Raw genomic sequence first — 20,275 nt, 5'->3', positions numbered from 1 at the left:
GCACCGGGGCTGAGAGGAAGCAGCTGCAGGAGTGGAGTGAGGTAAGAGATGGGCCGGGATTCGCATGCAGGCGCGTCCCGTGATGCGAATCCTGGCCCCGCCGGCGGTCGGGGACAAGGGGGCACTGTGCTCATGTTATAAATAAGAAAAAAAAATGTATTGGACACAAAAAGAACTGCACAGACATAAAATTATGTGAGAACAAGTGGAGGAGTGTACTTCTTAACCCCTTGGGGATGGAGCCCATTATAACCCTAAGGACGGGAGCACTTTTTGCAATTCTGACCAATGTCACTATAAGCATTAATAACTCTGGGATGCTTTTACTTTTCATTCTGATCCCGAGAATGTTTTTTCATGACATATTCTATTTTATGTTAGTGGTAAATTTTTGTCGATACTTGCATCATTTCTTGGTGAAAAATTCCAAAATTTTATGAAAAATTTGAAAATGTAGCATTTTTCTAACTGAAGCTCTCTGCTTGTAAGGAAAACAGACATTCCAAATAAATTATATATTGATTAACAAATACAATATGTCTACTTTATATTTTCATTGTAAAGATAACATGTTTTTACTTTTGGAAAACATCAGAGGGCTTCAAAGTTCAGCAGCAATTTTCCAATTTTTCACAAGATTTTAAAAATCAGAATTTTTCAGGGACCAGTTAAGTTTTGAAGTGGATTTAATGGCCTTCATATTAGAAATACCCCATAAATTACCCCATTATAAAAACTGCACCCCTCAAAGTATTCCAAATGACATTCAGAAAGTTTGTTAACCCTTTAGGTGTTTCACAGGAATAGCAGCAAAGTGAAGGAGAAAATTCAAAATCTTCATTTTTTACACTTGCATGTTCTTGTAGACTCAGTTTTTGGATTTTACAAGGGGTAATAGGAGAAAAAGCCCCCAAAATTTGTAACCCAATTTCTCTCGAGTAAGGAAATACCTCATATGTGTATGTCAAGTGTTCGGCGGGCGCAGTAGAGGGCTCAGAAGGGAAGGAGCACCAATGGGATTTTGGAGAGAATTTTTCTGAAATGGTTTTTGAGGGGCATGTCACATTTAGGAAGCCCCTATGGTGCACAACAGCAAAAAAAAAAAAAACACATGGCATACAATTTTGGAAACTACACCCCTCAAGGCTTGCAACAAGGGGTCCAGTGAGCCTTAACACCCCACAGGTGTTTGACAACTTTTTGTTAAATTTGGATGTGTATAATTTTCACAAAAATGCTGGTTTTCCCTTAAATTGTAAATTTTTACAAGGGGTAATAGGAGAAAATGACCTCCAAAATTTGTAACCCCATTTCTTCTGAGTATGGAAATATCCCATGTGTGGATGTCAAGTGCTCTGCTGGCGCACTACAATGCTCAGAAGAGGAGGAGCGCCATTGAGCTTTTGGAAAGAGAATTTGTTTGGAATGGAAGTCAGGGACCATGTGCGTTTACAAAGCCCCCCATGGTGCCAGAACAGTGGACCCCCCCCCCACATGTGACTCCATTTTGGAAACTACACCCCTCACAGAATTTAATAAGGGGTGCAGTGAGTATTTACACCCCAATGGCGTATGACAGATCTTTGTAACAGTCTTGTACATTTTTTCATTTTCACGGACCACTGTTCCAATAATCTGTCAGACACCTGTGGGGCGTAAATGCTCACTGTACCCCTTATTGCATTACATGAGGGGTGTAGTTTCCAAAATGGGGTCACACGTGGCGGGGGTCCATTTTCCTGGCACTATGGGGGCTTTGTAAACACACGTGGCCTTCAATTCCCGGACAAATTTTCTTTCCAAAATACCAATGGCGCTCCTTCTCTTCTGAGCATTTTAGTGCGCCCGCAGAGCACTTTACATCACCATATGGGGTATGTTCTTACATGAGGTTACAAATTGGGGGGCTTTTTTCCTATTGTCCCTTGTGAAAATGAAAAATTTAGGGTAACACCAGCATTTTTGTGAAAACATTTTTTTTTTTTTCATTTTCCCATCCAACTTTAATGAAAATTCTTCAAACACCTGTGGGGTGTTAAGGCTCACTATACTCCTGGTTACGTTCCATGAGGGGTGCAGTTTCCAAAATGGGGTCACATGTGGGTATTTATTTTTTGCGTTTATGTCAGAACCGCTGTAAAATCAGCCACCCCTGTGCAAATCACCAATATAGGCCTCAAATGTACATAGTGCGCTCTCACTCCTGAGCCTTGCTGTGCACCCGCAGAGCATTTTACACCCACATATGGGGTATTTCCATACTCCGAAATTGCGTTACAAATTTTGGGGGTATTTTTATTATGAAAATAAAAAGTATGGGGCCACACCAGCATGTTAGAGTACATTTTTTTTATTTCTTTACACTAACAGGTTGGTGTAGCCCCCTACTTTTCATAACGGATAAAAGGAGAAAAAGCCCTCCAAAATTTGTAGTGCAATTTCTCCCGAGTACGGAAATACCCCATATGTGGCCCTAAACTGTTTCCTTGAAATACGACAGGGTTCTGAAGTGAGAGAGTGCATTTGAGGACTAAACTAGGGATTGCATAGGGGTGGACATAGGGGTATTCTATGCCAGTGATTCCCAAACAGGGTTCCTCCAGCTGTTGTTAAACTCCCAGCATGCCTGGACAGTCAGTGGCTGTCTGGAAATGATGGAAGTTGTTTTGCTAGAGGCTAGAGGCTCCGTTTTGGAAACACTGCCGTACAATACGTTTTTTTTTTTTGGTGGGGGACAGTGTAAGGGGGTGTATGAGATGTAGTTATGCAACAGCTTAAGGGCATGCTGGGAGATGTAGTTATGCAACAGCTGGAGGTACGCAACTACAGCTCCCAGCATGCCGAGACAGCTGTTTCCTGTTTGGGCATGCTGGGATTTGCAGTTTTGCAACAGCTGGAGGGTTACAGTTAAGAGACCACTGCACAGTGATCTCCAAACTGCAGCCCTCCAGCTGTTGCAAAACTACAAATTCCAGCATGCCCATACAACAAACAGCTGTCTGGGCATGCTGGGAGTTGTAGTTTTGCAACATGTGGGGGGCTACAGTTTAGAGACCACTGTATAGTTGTCTCAAAATGTAGCCCTCTAGAAGTTGCTAGGCAACTCGCCTTCTTCCATAGGATCCAGGGAGTCGCATCGCCGTCCTCTTCTGCCGCGATCACTGCCGCCGGTCGCCGCCCGCTGCCACCGCCGATGGGTAGGTGGACTTCGGCGCCGTTCCTCGTCGGTTTCTCCATTCTGCCCGGCCAATTGTGGGTGGGCAGAACGGGAAAAACCAAAAGTTAGCCCCCGGCCCCATATCTGGTATTGGTCGTCGCTTCTGGATGACCAATAGAAGGGGTGGCACCCCTACAACCTCACTCCTATCCCTTCAGGGGGATCGTGGGTGTCTTAGACAGCCCCGATTCCCCTTATTTTCTGGGTCACCGTAGACCCGTACGACCCAGAATCGCCACAAATCGCCGGTGTGAATTCACTGAAATTCACCGAAATTCCCACGGGCGTACAGGGTCCTTAAGTACCAGGGAGCGAAGGCATACCTGTACACCCTTGGTACCTAAGTGGTTAAGTCATGCACCTAGGGCAATACAATGTCCCCATAGAACTGAGCCCTCGTTGGTAGCAAAGTAATCAGTCATACACTTCTGTATCAACTCCCGGGAAGGTAGTGATTTAAGAAGAGAATCGTTAAGCCGCCAATGACAACTCCTAAGAGAAGAGGGAGAGGAAGAAAAAGAGAGGATAATGGGACCATTGTCCCATTATCCTCTCTTTTTCTTCCTCTCCCTCTTCTCTTAGGAGTTGTCATTGGCGGCTTAACGATTCTCTTCTTACCAGGAGATCGGTTCTAGTGAGGCGGCCGATAGCATGCGCACCATGGGGAGGTTACCAAAGAAATAGTCTATGCAAGTGTGCAACTTATGGGGGTCTGAGTAAAAACTAAAAGAGCAGTCTGACAGGTGGTTTATCCGCCATAAGTCGTACAACGAGGAGGTACTAAGAATCCGACGGAAAATGGTAGCTAAACGCCTCTGGGCAGGAGTAGGAGGAGCTGCAGTGAGAGAGTGGCGGTCCATGGAGGGAGAAAAGATAAGGTTAAAGTCCCCCCCAAGCATACAGGCAGAGGAAGGGTATTTATGGTGTTTAGCAAATACTCTTCGCAGGAATGGAATTTGGGAAGAGTTAGGGGCGTAGACATTGCAGAGCAGAAGTGGGACCCCACTCAGAACACCCTCTACTACTACAAAGAGTCCCTGAAGGTCTAGAAAAGAGAAAGAAACTTGTAGCGGACAGGATCTAGAAACAAGGATATCAACATCAGCCATCTTCCTATCAGAAACAGCAGAGTAGGCTTATGGAAAGGATCAAGAACGGTCAACGTGTGTCTCCTGAAGAAAAACTATATCGGCACGGAGCTCAACCAGCTCCCATTGCAATAAGCGCCTCTTAGAGGGAAAGTTCAGGCCCTTAACATTCAGGGAGACACACTTCACCATGGTGGATGGTGAGAGGAGGAATACAGCCAATGAAGAAACGTACAGGAGATTCCGAAAGGACAGCTTCCCACCAAAGGAGAGGTAACTGGGGAACCTGGGACCCAGCGCAGAAGTGCAAGAGGAGGAGACCTGGAAAGAAAAAAGAACGGGGAAGGGAGGAGAACAAAACAGTACAGAAGGAACAAAACAGTACCAGACAGACAAGATACCATAAGACAAACAGAATATAATACTGAGCAAAAAAAAGAACCATTGAACAAAAATGCGGAGGCCAAGACCACCGGAGTGGACCAGGAGTCACAGCATAGGCAATCTATTGTAACAGCCTCGGGGGGGGGGGGGGGGGAGAAATGGAAGGACACCCCCAAAGAACGGCCACCATGGAGGTCAAAAAAGGAACCACTGGTGACCAAAAATGCAATGTTACAAGAACAGTAAAAGATAGCAAAAACAGGATAATGCAATATAGATAGAAGCCAAAAGTATCATGTAGAAAGCACAGGGCCGTAGTTGACATCTCAAGGGGAGCTCGGGAAGGGGCCCGGGGCCACGAGGAGAAGGCTTCCCCTGAGTACCAGACCAGCGACCCAGACAGGCAGCCACACTGGAGGCAGAGGCGGAAGGGGAGACGTCAAGTCCAAGTCCACCATCTGGGGTACCGGCAGGTCCAAGGAAGTGCAGAAGGCAGGGAGATCAGAGAAGGAGCATAGAACAGCAGAGCGTCCCTCCCTAAGGACATGAAGGGCAAACGGGAAGTTCCATCTATAAGGCACTTGGTGGGAGCAGAGGACTGACAGTAGCGGTTGGAGCATCCGTCGTGTCATGAGCGTCAGGCAGGATAGGTCTTGAAATAAAATAACTGAAGAGGTGCTCCATTGTAATCAAAGTTCCTCAGGGATTGGGCTTTAGCCATGATAGCCTCCTTGACTTGAAAATCGTGCACACAGCAGACAACATCTCGAGGAGTGCCCAAGGTAGATTTAGAGCTCTGTCCAGTTTGATCCTATGGGAAGGGGGCTCACCCAGAATACAGTTAAAGATGGCTTCCAAGGTGACCAAAAGATCCTCTTCGTGGCCAGCCTCAGGCAGCCCTCGCACACGAATATTACGCCTTCCTCTGTTATCCAGATCCTAAACATGGGCATGTAGGTCACACAGAAAGTCCGTTTGAGAAGCAATTGTAGAATGGAACTGGGCAATAAAAGCTCTGGTAGTATCACGAGTGTCCTCCAGGCCCTCTACCCGGTCAGAGACATGCTGTAGGTCCTGGCACATGGACAAAATTTCCGCCCGACAGGTATCTTTAAAGCAGTCCCAGGTCAGGTAGAGCAGAGGAGGGCACAGATATGCCTGAACAGGGCAGGTCAGGCTCTGAGAGGGCATCCCAGAAGGAGGAAGCAGGAGCAGGTGGAGTAGGCCCCAGGGACCCAGAGGGGAGATGGTGAGTCCCCTGGGAGGGCAGACGGCCCTCAGCAAAGGGGTCCAGGAATATGGAGGGGGAGGGTGAGTATGGGACAGACCAAGTCCCCTCCAAGGCAGGTAGCACTGAGTTAAGGAGATCTGTCTTCCAGGCAGGAGAGACAGGGGAGGGAGGCTGAGCTGTCAGGAGCAGCTGCAGGCTGCTGTGAAATGGCGGTGCCCAAGATGGCAGTGCCCCGTGCTGGCAGGGAACGGTCAGAAAATTATCGGGAGCAGGTGGGAGTGGGATTTAAAAAACAATCCCATGTAGAGCTCTAAATATATACACAGCCTATCACCTTCCCGGTCACCATCTGTTTTTTGTGTATGATGTAATAATAAAATAGCAGAAATTCAAGTAAAAACAAATATAAATTAACCCCTTAACCTGTTAAGGACCCAGGACGTATCAGTACGTCCTGAGTCCGCTCCCATTCTATAACGCGGGGCCAAGGTGTGGTCCCGCGTCATAGCGGGTCGGGCCCGGCCTCTAACAACAGCCGGGACCCGTGGCTAATAGCGCGCAGAACTGATCGCGGTGCCGCGTGCTATTAACCCTTTAGACGCAGCGTTCAAAGTTGAACGCCGCGTCTAAAGTGAAAGTAAAACCATGCCGGTTAGCTCAGGGAGCTGTTCGGGATCGCCGCAGTGAAATCGCGGCATCCCGTACAGCTTACATGACAGCCGGAAGATCCCTACTGACCTCCATGCTGTCTGATCGCTGAATGACTGCTCAGTGCCTGAGATCCAGGCATGAGCAGTCAAGCGGCAGAATCATCGATCAGTGGTTTCTTATGAGAAACCACTGATCAATGTAAAAGATAAGTGTGTGCAGTGTTATAGGTCCCTATGGGAGCTATAACATTGCAAAAAAAAGTGGGGGGAAAAAGTGAATAAAGATCATTTAACACCTCCCCTAATAAAAGTTTGAATCACCCCCCTTTTCCCATAAAAAAAAAGTGTAAATAAAAATAAAAATAAACATATGTGGTATTGCCGCGTGCGGAAATGTCCGAATTATAAAAATATATCATTAATTAAACCGCACGGTCAATGGCGTACGCGCAAAACAATTCCAAAGTCTAAAATAGTGTATTTTTGGTCACTTTTTATATCATGAAAAAATGAATAAAAAGTTGTATCAATGCAAAAATGGTACCGCTAAAAACTTCAGATCATGGCACAAAAAATAAGCCCTCATAACGACCCATATGTGGAAAAATAAAAAAGTTGTAGGGGTCAGAAGATGACAATTTTAAACGTATAAATTTTCCTGCATGTAGTTATGATTTTTTCCAGAAGTACGACAAAATCAAACCTACATAAGTAGGGTATCATTTTAATCATATGGACCTACAGAATAAAGAGAAGGTGTAATTTTTACCGAAAAATGCACTGTGTAGAAACGGAAGCCCCCAAAAGTTACAAAATGGCGTTTTTTTTCTTCCATTTTGTCGCACAGTGATTTATTTTTCCATTTTGCCATAGATTTTGGGGTAAAATGACTGATGTCATTACAAAGTAGAATTGGTGGCGCAAAAAATAAGCCATCATATGGATTTTTAGGTGCAAAATTGAAAGGGTTATCATTTTTAGAAGGTGATGAGGAAAAAACGAAAATGTAAAAACTGAAAAACCCTGCGTCCGTAAAGGGTTAATGTCGAATATAATGCTGTATAAATGGAGTGTACTCTCTTGGCCCTGATGCTGATGTTTATGACTAAGGATACATACTACTGATTATTAGTGTTGCTCGCGAATATTCGCAATTCGAATATTATTCGCGAATATCGCATATTCGCGAATTCGCGAATTTCGCGAATATAGCGCTATATATTCGTAATTACGAATATTCTTTTTTTTTTTTTTTTTTTTTTTTCTTCACAGTACACATCACAGTGATCACCCCCTCTCTGCTTCCAGCTTGTGTGGTGTAAAGAAGGCTGTAATACTACTGTGTGAGACTGGCGTGAAACAATTCGCACATGCGAAAATTAGCATATGCAAATGTTCGCATATGCGAATGTTCACATATGTTAATTTTCGCATACGCGTATTTTCGCATATGCGAAAATAAAACGAGAATATAACGACTATGCGAATATTCGCGAATATATGACGAATATTCGTCCATATATTCGCGAATATTCGCGAATTCGAATATGGCCTATGCCGCTCAACACTACTGATTATTGAGTTAATTATTTATTTATTTGTGGTTTATAATTGTAGTTTTATTCTTTAAAGCTGAATCTATGATTATCGCACGGATGAGGAGGGCCACGACATCTGCTATCTATCGCTGTATTGATTTTTAAGCTATTCTTGAATTATCTTGATGTACCGGTTCATGTAATAATATATAGTATAGTATAAAAATTTGAAAAATTCTTCTTAAAAGATTTGTTTGAATTAATTGGAGGGAGGGACATGGATGACATGTTGTGATCACATGGGTCAGCTGTTGCCAGGAGACCATGACATGATTAATATGATATGGGACATTTATACTTTGTTTATTATTATCTTATTTTATTTTTTTTTCTTTCTTTTCTATGTGCATTTACTTTGAGTGGATATCTCATATACCATGAGGCTGCACTGGAGAAATCCTACAGAGATAGATACAAAGCAATGCTCCCAGGCGCTCACCCATATGGCAAATACTTGTCATAAACCGAAACGGACACGAGGGAAAAAAAAAAACAAATGCTGATTTTATTCAGCAGTAGTAAAAGTAGGGCTGGGCGGTATACCAGTTTATACCAAATACTGAAATTTTGGTGCTGCACTATATGAATTTTAAACCATACCGCAATACCAGTTTGGCCCCTCCCCCTCGGGAATGAATGGATTATCAACCCAGCGCTGCACTGTCCCCACATCAGGGGACTAATCATATGTGACCCGCGAGCGCTGTTCTGCCCCTCCCACCCCAATTAATTATTAGCCCAGCGCTGCGCTGTCCCCATCGGGGTTCTACTCACATATGTCACCCGCAAGTGCTGCCCTCCTCGTCCTCCTGTTTGTTGCTGCTGCTGGCGCTGACACTCTATACCAGTGGTCTTCAACCTCCAGGTGTTGCAAAACTACAACTCCCAGCATGCCCGGACAGCTGTCCAGGCATGCTGGGAGTTGTAGTTTTGCAACATCTGGAGGTCCGCAGGTTGAAGACCACTGACCTATACTGTATCCCTATGCCCGGGCTGCAAAAGGTAAACAAAGTACACTTTAACTCACCTTCCCCGTCGGTCCAGACCAGCTTCCTAGGGAATGGAACGTCGGATATCCGTCAGCCTATCACCGGCCGCAGCGATGTTCCGCCTCGGCCGGTGATAGGTTGAGCGCACTGTCATGTAAAAAGCCGGCTTCTTACATGACAGTGGGCTCAGCCTATCACCGGCCGAGGTGGAAAATTGCTGCGGCCGGTGATAGGCTGACGGCTGTCCGACGGTCACATCCCCAGGAAGAGCGTGAGGCCAATGTGGGAACATGCGTTAAAGTTTATTTTTGTTTACCTTTTGCCGCCCAGGTATAGGGATACAGTATAGAGTGTCAGCACCGGCGGGCGCAACAAACAGGAGGACGAGGAGGGCAGAGCTTGCGAGTGACGTGAGTACTACCCCGATGGGGACAACGCAGCACTGGGCTAAAAATTAATTTTTTGGGGGCGGGGGGGGGGGAATACCGTTATATACCGTGGAACCGACATAAGTTACAAAAATGCCGCGATACGCATATTTGGCCATACAGCCCAGCCCTAAGTAAAAGCAATAATGATTAAGTGTTTCAAGGCGTGGGACCCCCTCTTTGTCACGTCCAATGATTGATTAGGATGTGATGACATAATTTATACAAATAAAAGCCAGTGAGAACAGCAGGCGCACTCCAGTTAATTGGCTGTAAGGGAATTGGCACTAATGTCTAGGGGTTGAAAGATCCTTGTCACTGGCATCTCCCATTGTTGTTAAATGCAGAAAATGTAGAAAAATGCTAAATGCTTTATTATTTATTTTCTTTGATTTCTTTATGCTGTAAAAATAAATTACTTTATACCTATACCCACGACTTTGGGTGAATTCCTTGGAAGCGCCACCGCAGCATTTTTCTACATTTTCTGCATTCTACATACGGATCCACCTCTAGGCTCGGTCCTCACGCTGCAGGCCTGCATACCAAGCTACCATCACCGGCAAGGGACACGCTACCCTCCACCCGGGTACCCACCTACATCAGCTAGAGACCTACACCGCACCCGGCGCTACCTCCGCTTTTTTCCGCGATATACTATTGTTGTTCTTAAGGACGCAGGGCGTATGGATACGCCCTGCATTCCGAGTCCTTAAAGAAGAAGTATCATGGACCAAGTCACAATTTTTTTTATATCATGTGAAAGTGCATCAGCTCACCATTCTGACAATCTGCTCCTCATGTATCTCACCCTCTCCCTTCTCCTGCAATCCCCTCAGAAAGATCGGTACTTCCTGGTCCATGGAGGTCCCTGACTTCCTGTCTCCCATAATGCCTTTCAGTTCATCATAGAAGTAGCCCAGCCTAGACCAGTGCTTCCTAACCAGGGTGCCTCCAGCTGTTGTGAAACTACAACTCCCAGCATGGGAGTTTTAGTTTTGCAACAGCTGAAGGCACCCTGGTTGGGATACACTGACCTAGACACTGATCACTTTCCTAACAGCAGGCTTAGTGTTTCCCCTCCCCCTGCTTCTATTCTCAGGACATCGTTCTTTCAGACTGACCTGCTGTCAGATTGTGATCAGTGCAGGGGAAAGCAGGGATCTCCCCTCCCCCTCTGCTTCTTCTCGGGACATTGGGACATTGTTCTTGCTCTTATAAACACTGAGCTGGCTGTCAGATGCTTCCCTGCCGAGGAGATGAAGACGCGTGCACTGGGGCTTCTATGATTGGCTGAAGCTGCACATGGGAGGTTCCCTTGCCGTGCACAGAGCTGGCTAAGCTGCAGAACTATGGGAAATTGTGACATCACGGCCCCCAGCAAAATGCAGCTCAATGGGGGGTCGCAAGTCATCAGAACAGGGAGCTGCTGAACTTCCTCTCTGAACAAAGAAGCTAGAAAAACAGGTTTTATATACAAGATGGGTGAAGTCAGTGATTTACAAAGTGATATAACTTTTGCTTCTGCATTTAAAACACTACTTTTTCTACATGGGACTTCTCCTTTAAGGACGCAGGGCGTATGGATACGCCCTGCATTCCGAGTCCTTAAGGAAATCATTCAGCAGGCACCCTGGCACATCACCCAGGGGGGTCCTGAGACCCCCCCATGTCGGCGATCAGAGAAAATCGCATGTCAATTCAGACATGCGATTTTCTCCAATTCCGGGCTGATCGGGTCTCTGGTGACCCAATCACCCGGAAAATAGGGCTGATCGGAGTTGTCAGCAACAGCCCTGATCAGCCTAAAGGATTGGAGTGAGATCGCAAAGCTGCGATCTACTCCTATCCCCTGCCATTACTCAGAACGGAGTTCTGACCAATGGCAGCGCAGGACAGGGGGTTGCCATGGCAACCCCCCGTTCTGCCCGCCCCTGGATGTCGAGGGGCTCTGGGAAGAAGATGGAGGCCGTACCTGCAGGAGAAGATGCCTGGGGACCTGGGATCTTCGCTGGAGCCTGCAGGATCCTGATCAGGTAGGGAATCGACAGTGGGGGTGGGGGGGGAATTGAAAGTGAAAGTAAATCGATCTTTACTGTGGCAACCACTAGGGGGGCCAAACTGCAACTCCCAGCATGCCCAGAGAGCCAAAGGCTGTCTGGGCACGCTGGGAGTTGCAGTTTTGCAACATCTGGAGGGTCACAGTTTGGAGACCACTGTTACAGTGGTGCCCAAACAGTAGCCCTCCAGATGTTGCCAAACTACAACTCTCAGCATGCCTCAACTGCCCAGGCATGCTGGGAGTTGTAGTTCTGTAACATCTGTCCCTTCAGATTTAGCAATTCTCATGACATTTTTGAAAATTGCTGCTCTACTTTGAAGCCCTCAAATTTTTTCAAAAAGCAAAAGTATGTCCATTTTATGATGCCAACATAAAGTGGACATAGTGTTTGTGAAGAAAAATACAATTTATTTGGAATGTCCATTTTCCTTACAAGCAGAGAGCTTCAAAGTTAGAAAAATGCGAAATTTTCAAAATTTTCATGAAATTTTGGGATTTTTCACCAAAAAAGGATGCAATTAACGCCGAAAATTTACCACCAAAATAAAGTAGAATATGTCATGAAAAAACACTCAGAATCCGAATATTCGGTAAAAGCGTTTTCGCGTTATTAATTTGTAAAGTGACGGTGGTCAGAATTGCGAAAAAGGGCTCAGTCCTTAAGGTGAAAAAGGGCTGCGTCCTTAAGGGGTTAAAGGACTGCTCTCAGCGAATATATTTGACATCCTACAAAACCAGGGGATTGTCCTCTACAAAATGGTGTTAGATGGCTAATATTATTCTTAGCGAATAATATGCTTTATTTTATATGCAAATTTTTTATTTTATATTTTTATCTTTATTTCCTCTTCATTATTATTTATTTTTTATTTTTATTATTGTGTTTATTTCACTTTTATTTTTTACATTTATTATTTTGATTTTCATTTTTTTTTATATTTATTGTTTATCTTCATTCACAGTGCTCTGTTTATTATCAGTCTTATATGGCCCTGAGCACTCTTTCCAGTTGCTCTTTGCCCATTTCCTCATGTCTTACCCTCCATAACATTATCTAGTTATGTAATTTCTATGTAAATATATAACCTTGGTGTATATGAACTAGTCTCTCATTTGAAACTGCAGCGATCGTGCCCGCTCTACATTAAGTTACCAGGGACGCTGGTAAGCGTCCTGGTAACGATAGCGACCGGTCATGTGATGTATGTCAGGTGACCCAGGTCAGTTGACCAGGATTCATCTGACATCGGAAAAGTCGCGCTGCCGCAGTAGCGGCAGACCCACTCTAATGGCGCCATGATAGAAAAGGTGAGCGTGTCCTACCTCCTATGTTTATTCATTATATAATATGTACAGCCCAGTGTTAACTGACACAGATGTGCAATCGATATTGTGTAAAGAGTAATAATAGTATTAATCATGTCTATTTTTTACTGGAACAGAATTGTAAAGAATTGATTTTTAATATGCACTTGGACACTTTATAAAGAATGATGGGAACAATGTAATTAACACTGCAAAATATTGAATATGACATTGTGTGAGCACTTGTGAACTTTTATGTGTGTAATTGATGAATGAATTGACACTTGGCACTTTGTATTGATTGGTCACATGTCTTGGGAATGAATACCCCCTAAGTGCTATGTATCTTTAAACTTCAATAAGATTCCAATGTGAGACTGAAACGTTGCTGCTATGATGTGAGACAATAAATTCACTTTATTTTTGCATATTGGAGTGCTGCACTATTGTTTTTCTAAAAATAAAAATAAATATTTTTTTTTTACTTTAGGCAAACATATGCCATGCACATCTAAGCAAAGAATGCGAATGACTATAAAAAAAAGATAAAGACCATACTTTTTTGCCAAAAAGTGTAGATGCATTATGCAAAAAAAATAAAAATAAAATGTTATCAAGATTAAATTCTGTCAAAAATACACACACACACATATATAATATAGATATATAAAATTTCTGGCATATAAACATATCCTATACATGAGATGAACAGTGTTAGTATTTATTTTTCATTCTTGAAGACAAAAAAATTTATATTTGCAACTTTTTTTATACACTTTTTATTATTGTTAGATTATTGTTTCTGTCCATACATATTATATGTTACATTGTATCCGTTGCCTAACAGACTGGTAACAATGAACAGTTTTAGAATTTCTTTTTTATTCTTGCAAACAGAAAAAAAAAATACTTATGTCCTAAAATGATTTTATTATAGTATAGATTCTATAAATACTATAAAGTATGAATCCCAATATTTGTCTTACCTAATGTTGATATCCCTCATAGCATTAAATTATCGCAATTGTACATCAGATATTTTCTAGAAAGGAAAAAATGTATAAAAATCAATTGTCAACAGTCTGTTAGGTAACGGACACATTGTATCATACGATGTGTATGAACAAAAACAATAACCTAGCAACAATAAAAAGTATATAAAACAGTTTATTGAACAACAGTAGTATCAGAGCTACTGTATGTTATGTTTGGAGGTATTTTAGATTTATTGTATTTCTTTTATTGCATAATACAGGAGTGGAAACATCAAAGAAAAAAACTATCATGGAAAGATTTGCTCCTTTTTCTGTGATCTTCTGGCTTTGGCTAAAATATCGATCAAATACTGAACAAAATACTACGTGGGACTTATTTAAAATATATTGTAATTTGTTACAACAATATTAGCAATAACATGTTTTTTTTCCTTCTCACATTTTTAAACGTCCCATCTGCGGCTTTGAAAATGTGTAAGAGTAATTTTTTTTTGTTTGTTTTTTTTAGTGACCCTTTTGTTTTTTTTTCACACCAAACATTAGGTGCCAAGTTAGGTGCTGAGTTGTTAATCTCTGAAAATTCAGATAGTAACAAGCTAATGTTCCGTAATATTCCACGATTACTCTATTAGTGCCCATCAACTGTGTGGATGAAACGTGTCTGAAGGGAAAGACAAGAGGAAAATAGATATAGATCTATAGATAGGGTTAATGGCAAACATTGGCATGATCAGTGATGTCCACCAATAATGATGGGGACTTATAGTCTATGAATTGAGTGCAGTTCCAGTGTTTGCTTCACAGACTGTAAACCCACCGCAATGCCCATGTATGTTGCTGTGCTGTATTTAACAGAGCAAATGTACATTGCATGTCCTCTAGGGGGTTAAATGTGAGTGCCGATGCAGTGACAGTATAGTCAGGTTGTAAAACCCGGGTACAATTTTTATTGAAAAAAAAACATGATGACAGATAAATGTGTTTTTGCAAAACATAGTCTAAGTTGGGGCTTAAAAAGTAAATTATTTTTATTATCTTTTGCCAGAAATTTGTATTTCAATAACTAAGTAAGTAACTTTTTTTTTTTTTTTTTTAAAGAACAAAAAAAAAAAACATTTTTGCGATTTTTACAGCATTAAAGAGCTCATGTGAAATTTTTGTTGATAAATGGACTTCACCCTTTGAAAATATAATGTAAAACATGAAATATAAGTCACCGCACCCAATTTGGAAAAACTGATGTGCATAGTGTAAACCTCAAATTATTCTCATGTTAAACCCTTTGAATATTTAGTGGAAACCTGTAGTGGAAAGTTTTCAATACATGTTTCCCCTATATGTAAGCCCAGCCTTAGGGCTATTCCCCATATTACGTTATTTATGGTTTTCCAAATGTTAGCTTAAAGGGGTATTCCGGGCAAAAACATCTTATCCCCTATAGAAAGGATAGGGGATAAGATGTCTGATCACGGGGGGCCCGCCGCTGGGACCCCCGTAATCTCCCAGCAGCAGCCCACATTCTATGCGTAGCTGCATCTGCAGTTTCAGAAATCGCCGGGCTTCCGAGATGGGGACGTGACCTCACGCCACGCTCCCTTCATTCATTTCTATGGGAGGGGGAGTAACGGCCGTTACGCCCCCTCCCATAGACATGAATGGAGGGGGCGTGGTGTGACATAACGTCCCCGTCTCGGAAGCCCGGTGGTTACTGAAACTGCAGACGCAGCTACGCATAGAATGTGGGCTGCTGCTGGGAGATTACGGGGGGTCCCAGAGGCGGACCCCCACGATCAGGCATCTTATCCCCTATCCTTTCGATAGGGGATAAGATGTTTTTGCCTGGAATACTCCTTTAAACTTAATAGGGAAATAAAAAATATACTACTAGTATTGCATTTTTCTTTGTGGTGTTTTTCCTCACTTTGGGGGTGTTTTTTTGGGGGGTCAGATGCATTTTCTCCAATACAGCACACTCTAGGTATAATGCAATTTGTGATATTTTTCTCCTATAGATCTTTTTCCAGATTTTTCCTGATTACTAAAGCACCTGTAAAGCTATGTCTATACAGAAGTATTTAATACTCATTGCTGTTACAAAAAAAAATAAATACAGATTATGATAATAGAAAGATTTGCGCCTTTTTTGGACCCACTCCTGGATTTGGTGAAAAATATCGACCAAAATACTGTGTGCGCACACAGCATGTTGCCTTATATTGATGCTTTTAATTTGGCTCTTTTTACCTTTAAACTCATCTAATTCTAAGAATCATTTAATCATATGTTTTATGATTAACATGATTTGTTATAGATGCAGTAAAAAATGTAATAAACAAAAATAAAAAAATATTTTTTAGAGGCAAAATAAAACACCAAAAAAAAAGTGTATATGAAGTGTGTAATTTTTTTTGCCTTTTTTTGGACCATAAAATGCCCATAAAACTGTGTTTTTACTGCTCATTTCCTTTGAAAATATTAATTACTATTGTACACAGAAACATTTATTATACAGCTGTAATTCTCATGGCCGTAAAATGAATTGGCATGCTTCACTTATCAACTCATAGTGATCTCCGTCTCTATGGGGGTATGTATCAATAATGGTGTAGCAATGTGTGATTTTATGTATGTTTTTTTGCGTCAAATGGAGCATATTTGCGCCAAAATTATCAATTGTCGCACGCAAGTTTGTAATTTTGGCACAAATGTAGCCCTACAAAAGGCGCAGACCCCAGAATTTCAGGCAGTAAGTCAGACTTTGGGACATTCTATTGTTGTAGCTATTTTCTCTTTCTCTTCTTTGTCACTTTATTCATGGTGTAGATTTGCGCCTAAATGAAGGTATTTGCGCCTAAACTTGCACCAAATCGAAGAGTCGCAATTAATGAATTCCAGACCAAAGAATGATTGTAACTGAAATCACGACTAACAAAGTGAAATCAGTGATTTTGTTCTATCCATTTGGCGCAATTGTTTGTCGCAAAAAGTGACATAAAAGGAAATTTGAGACAAATCACAGTCAAAAAAACTGGGTAAAATCCTTCATACATACCCCCCTATAAATCTACAGAGCCAGTAAATTAAGGCTATGTTCACACGGCAGAATTTTTGCACAGAATTCTGCATGAAAATTCTGCAGTAAATTCTGCAGAAATTAATTGCCTATTCCCCTTAATGGAATTCCTGAAGCGGAAATTCTGCTGTGAAAATGGGACAGCAGAATCCTATTGAAGTGTATTTGCTATAAATTCATGCTGAATTATACGCAGAAATTCTGGCGCGTGAACATAGCCTTAATCTACCTTGTTATTCTCCCAGCTCGTTCTAATGATTGGTGGGGGTCACCCCGACTGATCAAAACTTTCGACATGTCTATGTGACACGTCAAAACTTTTGTTTAAATGACAGGGACACTTTAATATTCATCTTGCTTGTTCTTACATAAATGTTTTATAGTTTGATTACAGAAAAATCCCAGGTCAATTCACGCAGATGTGCATCCAAATGAGAGAGAGAGAGAGTGAGAGAGAGGGGGGGGCGGGGGAGAAAGAGAGGGAGAGAATGACAGAGATATGAGATAGATAGATAGATAGATACAAAAGTCCAGAAGAACAGCACATCCAATCAAGCAAAATGTCCAGATTAGTCGCACGCCATCATATGGTTCCCGGTCAGGGAATCCAGACATCAATCCAAAGAAAAGGAGCGTAGCACACAAGAAGGTCAATAAAGTGCAGTGTTTATTCCATTCTCAGCAAACAAAGTGCGACGTTTCTCTTGCATAATTAGTGAGTCATACATGGGTTCTTAAATAATCCCCTTTTACAATAAACAATTCATCAATCAATAAAGTGCAAACATATAATTCCATATTACACAGTGCATCAGAAGGCTGAGGACATATTGGCCCTCATTTACTAAGAGTGTTGTGTAGGTTTCTTTTTGGGTCTTAATTCCCTAAACTTTTTTTCCCACAGTATTTACTAAGGTTTTCCACTTTCGCTACATTTTGCTTTTTTTTTACACATGCTCTGATCTGTGGGGTTTTCCTCAGCTCAAATCCACCACATTTTCTGTGTAAACCTTAGTAAATATGTTGGGTTTCTGGCGCAGAGAGAATTTCTGGCGCAGAGAGAATTTCTGGTGCACAACCCAACAAAACATGTCAGGGTTACAATAGTAAATCACGGTCATTATGTGCAAAGTACTTAAGTAAGGTGCATATATATCAGAAGGATCAGCGCATCATATATTAAAATCATAGTGCAGATTAAAACCAATAATTGATTAATGCAATTAATATTGAAATATGAGCGGACACTCACCACTGAAGCAAGCACATGATACAGTACAGTATAAACACGATAGTGTGCCTAAAAAATAACTGCGCAGACGCAAGGCAAAAGGCCGTCTCTGTGGCAGGAGGAAGTCAGATTGCGTGCACCAATCAGGATTTGGTATCTGTGTTGTAATAGAGATGGCTTCACTAGCGGGCAGCGCATGCGTATCAAGCTCCAGAGCTAGCAGTGTCCATTTGTGAAGTGGGCAGTAGTAATGGCAGGCTTGCAGCAGTGTTTAGATCAACTGGCACAGGCAGCCCCTCCAAATGTCCGTAACGGGTAAGTATCCAGTCTTCGGTCATCATAGAAGCCCCGATGGGTCACTAATCTGCCAAGATAAGCCAGATCGGAGTGACAGAGGCTGGAACTGCAACATCATCCAATCAGCTTACAGGACCATGCCCAGCTGACTCCCAGTGCGGGAGAAGTTTTGCTGCATCCAGACAATCCACATTCTTATATTTTCTCCCTGATGCCCAAATAATAAAAGTTAAATAAAGAAAAAAGAAAAAAAAGGGGGGAAAAAATAACAGCAATCCGACTTAATCTTGATCTCTGTGATAGTATTGAATGAAATAATCTGTTGTTCCGGTCAGAGGTGAAATTACTTTCATTCTGAATCTGTAAAAAATTTTATAAAATCATATTAGAACTCACTTAAATGGGCACCGTCAGATGCAAAAACGTTTGATATGTTGTAAAGCATGTATAACCAATAGGTTTTGCAATTGCTTTCATTAGAACATTTTCAGTATTTCATACTGAAAAATCCAGTCAAACAACTGCCCCCCCCCCCCCCGCCTGTCTGCTTGGACACATACTAGTCCTGCTGTGTCCATGCGTCATCACCTACATCATGGACACACTTCCTTGATTGACAGCTGTGAGCGCAGGGCTCACGGCTGGAGGAAAAATCCTCCCACTGTCAGCTTGTGTCCCGCTACTGTCAGAGAGGACATGCTGGGAGTTGTAGTTTTGCTAATGCTAGGGGAGATGTGAGCAGACAGCATACTGAGGGATGGGGCGGAGACCTGCACAGTGAGGCCACGCCCCCTCCCTTTAAGAGGAATTCAGACTAGTGAGCTAAATTAAAAAGTAAATAAAGGTGCTAGACACATAAAAATTAGATATACATGGTCAGGATAAGTTTAATTACTGTATTGGTCCTGCGTGACCATAAATAAGTCCCTTGGTTCACTTATTTGCTGCTTGAAAATGGCTTGGTGAGCAACACTTTTTCACCGTATTGGAAAAAGTACTGTATCTAAACTGGGTCCAAAAGCCACAGCTGACACCCATGCATCTTTACTTTATGGAGTGCTGCCCATTTTGGAAATCTAGATAGACAGATATATAGATATGAGATAGATAGATAGATAGATAGACAGATATTAGATAGACAGATATGAGATAGATAGATAGATAGATAGATTTGAGATAGATAGATAGATAGATAGATATGAGATAGATAGATAGATAGATAGATAGATATGAGATAGATAGATAGATATGAGATAGATAGATAGAAAGATAGATTTGAGATAGATAGATAGATAGATTTGAGATAGATAGATAGATAGATAGATTTGAAATAGATAGATTGATTTGAGATAGGTCAATGTTTAGTTATGCTAATTCCAATCACATTGCTCAGTATGGTATATTCAATAAACATGTCCCAATTACAGAAATAACAATCAATAGTGAACCCCTTGAAGACTTCCTATTTTGTTTTTTACAGGAAGAGTTGTACTATATTGATGTGTCTTTTTAGCATACTTATACTTTGGTAGTAAATTTGTTTATTTTTATTATGGGAACAATACACAAAAAAGCACCACACTTTGTATTTTTCTTATGCCAAGATATACTAATCATCAAGTAATATATTAATTCACAGGTTTTGATATTTGCCAGGATACCAGATATGTCTTTATTATGTTGCATAGTGGGACTTATATTTAATTTATTTAATATACAAATGTGTC

General features: G+C 41.9%; 1 protein-coding gene and 1 long non-coding RNA gene across 2 annotated transcripts in view; one reads left to right on the top strand and one right to left on the bottom strand.

The window, feature by feature from the left end:
• Positions 1 to 10,903, bottom strand: part of LOC130272723 (uncharacterized) — a 69,839-nt gene extending 58,936 nt beyond the window's left edge. Inside the window, exon 1 of the long non-coding RNA XR_008843704.1 lies at positions 10,710 to 10,903. This is a non-coding gene — a long non-coding RNA (uncharacterized LOC130272723). The remainder of the gene's footprint in view (positions 1 to 10,709) is intronic.
• A 674-nt stretch (positions 10,904 to 11,577) lies between these two features.
• The window catches only part of LOC130274184 (uncharacterized), a 139,652-nt gene continuing 130,954 nt past the window's right edge, over positions 11,578 to 20,275 (top strand). The window contains exon 1 of the mRNA XM_056522208.1: positions 11,578 to 11,621. The gene's annotated coding sequence lies outside the window, so the exon portion shown is untranslated. The remainder of the gene's footprint in view (positions 11,622 to 20,275) is intronic.

The sequence above is a fragment of the Hyla sarda genome, chromosome 5 (assembly GCF_029499605.1).
Source record: "Hyla sarda isolate aHylSar1 chromosome 5, aHylSar1.hap1, whole genome shotgun sequence".
NCBI classification, from domain to species: domain Eukaryota; kingdom Metazoa; phylum Chordata; class Amphibia; order Anura; family Hylidae; genus Hyla; species Hyla sarda.
Note: the sequence above shows the minus strand (reverse complement) of the source record. Positions and strands in the feature narration are given on the sequence as shown.